Source organism: Mustela nigripes, chromosome 6 (genome assembly GCF_022355385.1).
Source record: "Mustela nigripes isolate SB6536 chromosome 6, MUSNIG.SB6536, whole genome shotgun sequence".
NCBI classification, from domain to species: domain Eukaryota; kingdom Metazoa; phylum Chordata; class Mammalia; order Carnivora; family Mustelidae; genus Mustela; species Mustela nigripes.
The window spans coordinates 81,158,535-81,161,923 of NC_081562.1; the positions used below are offsets into that span (position 1 = coordinate 81,158,535).

Genomic DNA, 3,389 nt, shown 5'->3' on the forward strand with positions numbered 1-3,389 from the left:
TGGGTCAGTTATTTTTATTTTCTTTTCTTTTGAAGTCACTGAGACTCAATGAGATTAATTGAGCAGTTATTGAGTAGCAAAGTTGGAATTTAACCCAATTGTCTTACCACCAAATCCAATGCTTTTTAAACCACTTTCAGTGTTTCCTTTCCTAAATAGCCAGGGAAAATGTTGCCCCTTTTTTTTTTTCTTATTAATACAGCATTTATTTGTCTTCCCTCTGTCAAACCCTGAGCCAACTACTTTCCTCAGCTTGCCTAGGGAGGTATAGGAAAAGGAACATACATCATAGATGAGACATGAGAGAAAGACCTATGGGAGGTGGAGACGGCTCCTTCATATGGCAAAGAGGTTGAGAAAGGCCACCAACAGGCAAAAGAGCCCCATGGCCTCCAAGAGTGCAAAGCCCAGAATGGTGTAAGAGAAGAGCTGTTGCTTCAGGGAGGGATTCCTGGCATAACCAATGATAAGGGTCCCAAACACAGCTCCAGTTCCAGCCCCAAAGCCAGCCACCCCTGTCGTGGCAGTCCCAGCCTCAATGAACTTGGCTGCTGTATGGACGTCCCTTGAAATGGCACTGGATTGGAAGCTGTGGCTAGGAATAAGTGAGGTCAGGGGATGTGGGGCTGCCAAGATGCTGAGGCCCTTATAAGGTGCCTCATCTGTCAGTGTCTCGGGTGGATTTAGCACCATTGCAGACAGTGATCAGCTCAACAGCTGAGAGGTGCTCCTGACCAAGAACGGGGTGGAAACAAACTTTGCAGAGGTGTACGTTTTCAGGGGATGAGCGGCTGTGGCAGGAAAGCTGCTCCCAGGGCAGAGAAGGCAGAGAGGGATGGGGCAAAATGTTGCCTTTTTAACTGAATCTGTATGTTTTGTGTTTCTGAAAAAATTAAAAGTCAAAGTTAAGTAAACTTGGGTTTATCCCTCTTTTTTTTTTTTTTAAAGATTTTATTTATTCACTTGACAGAGATCACAAGTAGGCAGAGTCAGGCAGAGAGAGAGGAGGAAGCAGGCTCCCTGCTGAGCTGAGAGCCCGATGTGGGACTCGATCCCATGATCCTGGGATCATGACCCGAGCCGAAGGCAGAGGCTTTAACCCACTGAGCCACCCAGGCGCCCCTATCCCTCTTTGTTTTTAAGCCAGAATAGTGGAATCCAAATTTATTATCTCGTCCCTCAGATCTGCCCCAGAAATTATCTACAACTTATGTTCTTTCTTGTTGTGTTTTACTTTTAAATGTCTTACTTTACATGTGTTTCAATCTTTTTTTTTAAACTAGACCATAAATAAATCTTAAATAATACATGTGGGTTGGCTCTTTTCCTCAGGGAACCCAATGTAGCTAGTAAAACAATATCCCTATTGTCAGCTCCTTCCTTGGCATAACTTCAGACAGACTGTCATTCCCTACAGAGTTAGAGATGCTGGGATTGCTACTTAATCCACAAGCAGTTGTTGGGTCACCCCATGAATCTGCTCTGCCATTCCTACGAGAAGAAAAATTTACAATCCCTTAATAAAAACAAAGAGCCTTTCTTCTTGGGATGCCAGTGTGGCTCAGTTGGTTAAGTGTCTGCTTTCAGCTCTGGTCAGGGTCCTGGGACCAACCCTCCATGTTGGACTCCCTGGTCAACATGGTCAGGAGGAGTCTCCTTCTTGTACTCTCACTCTCTCTCTCTCTCTATGTCAAATAAATAAATAAAATATTTAAAAATAATAAATAAATAAATAAAAGCAAAGAAATTTACCTATAAACAATCAAAGACTATGTAAAGATAGATCAAAATCACAAAAGAAGACAAGTTTTACAAATAAAGGCAATGGTTGAAAATATAACAATGATTTATATAGGTATAAATGCATGTAAAGGATTTATGCTTAAGAATATATTCTCTTTGCTTTTCATTGCTTTTTCTTTGTTGTATATAAATTAAAATTTTTTACGATTATACTGCTTGTGGTTTTTAGACCTTCTTAAATCTGTTGTTTGGTTTCTTTCATTAGTTTTGCAAAGTTCTCAGTCATTATCTTTTCCAATATTATTTGTGACCCATTCTGTCTCCTCTCCTCAATCCTTCTTGGACTCCCATAATATATATATACCATTACCTCTTCTCACTATATCCTCTATATTTTTTAGCCATGCTTATTTTTCTCCATGTTCATTCTTAATATTTTTTTCTGACCTTTCTTCTAATTTTCTAATTCTCTCTTTATCTATGTCTTTTTATTAAAATTAAGAAAAAGTCTTTTTTTGTGTTGTTATTGTATCTTATAATTTCCAGTTTTAGTCTTAAATGTGCAACATGGTCTTATCTCTTTGAACACAGTAAACATTTTTATTTTAGTCTGTGTCTGATGACTACAGTGTCGGCAATCCCTGGTAGGCCTTTTTCTATTGTCTGTTTCTGTTGTATTTTGTTCGTGAAGTTTATCACTTCATATGTTGGGTTATTTTCTATTTTGTGCTGCATGCTGTATTTATAGAACTACTTGTAGAACTCATCTGTAGTCAATAATGATGGTTTCTTTTTCCAAAGAAGTTTTACGCATATTCATATCAGGTAGCTGGAGGCATGAACAATTTGAGAACTTAAATCTAATTTCAAGGATTGAGATGATTTAAGATTAACCTGAGCTCTTTAAGATTTCTGTCTGTTTTGGGTTTACCCTTATATTTTGAGTATGAACTTTCAAAATATAGCCTAATTGAGGCAGTTCCACCAGAACCCTCAATAACATGGAAAATCCTGTACTCTAATCTCTACCCTAGCCCCATGAAGCTATCAAAACCTTTGCTTACACTCTCATTGCAAAGAAAAAAAAATTTTTTTTTGATACGGGTGGGGGGGATGGAAAGAGAAAGGGGATGAGGGGCAGAGGGAGAGAGAGATTCTTAAGCAGCCTCCATATTCAGTGTGGATCCCAATATCACAACACTGAGATCATGACCTGAGCCAAAATTAAGAGTCAGACACTTAACCAACTGAACCAACCAGGCACCCCTAAAGAAAAACGATTTTAATATATTGATGAAGGGTGCCGGGGTGGCTCAGTGGGTTGTGCCTCTCCCTTCAGCTCAGGTGATGGTCTCGGGGCCCTGGGATAGTCCTGCATCGGGCTCTCTGCTCAGTGGGGGGCCTGCTTCCCCCTTTCTCTCTGCCTGCCTCTCTGCCTACTTGTGATCTCTCTCTCTCTGTCAAATACATAAATAAATTTTTAAAAATCCTTAAAAAAAAAGAAATTTTCAAACAGGAGACCCCTTTTTAGTACTTATTGAGAAATTCTTAATTTATTAAGAAATTTTCAAGCAGGGACGCCTGGGTGATTCAGTGCATTGGGTCTCTGCCTTTGGCTCAGGTCATGGTCTCGGGGTCCTGGGATC

The 3,389-nt window shown here is 39.9% G+C and overlaps 1 pseudogene; it reads right to left on the reverse strand.

The window, feature by feature from the left end:
- Window positions 1-336: 336 nt before the first annotated feature.
- LOC132020316 (ATP synthase F(0) complex subunit C2, mitochondrial-like) lies at window positions 337-2,148 on the reverse strand (annotated as a pseudogene).
- Between the last annotated feature and the right edge of the window lie 1,241 nt (window positions 2,149-3,389).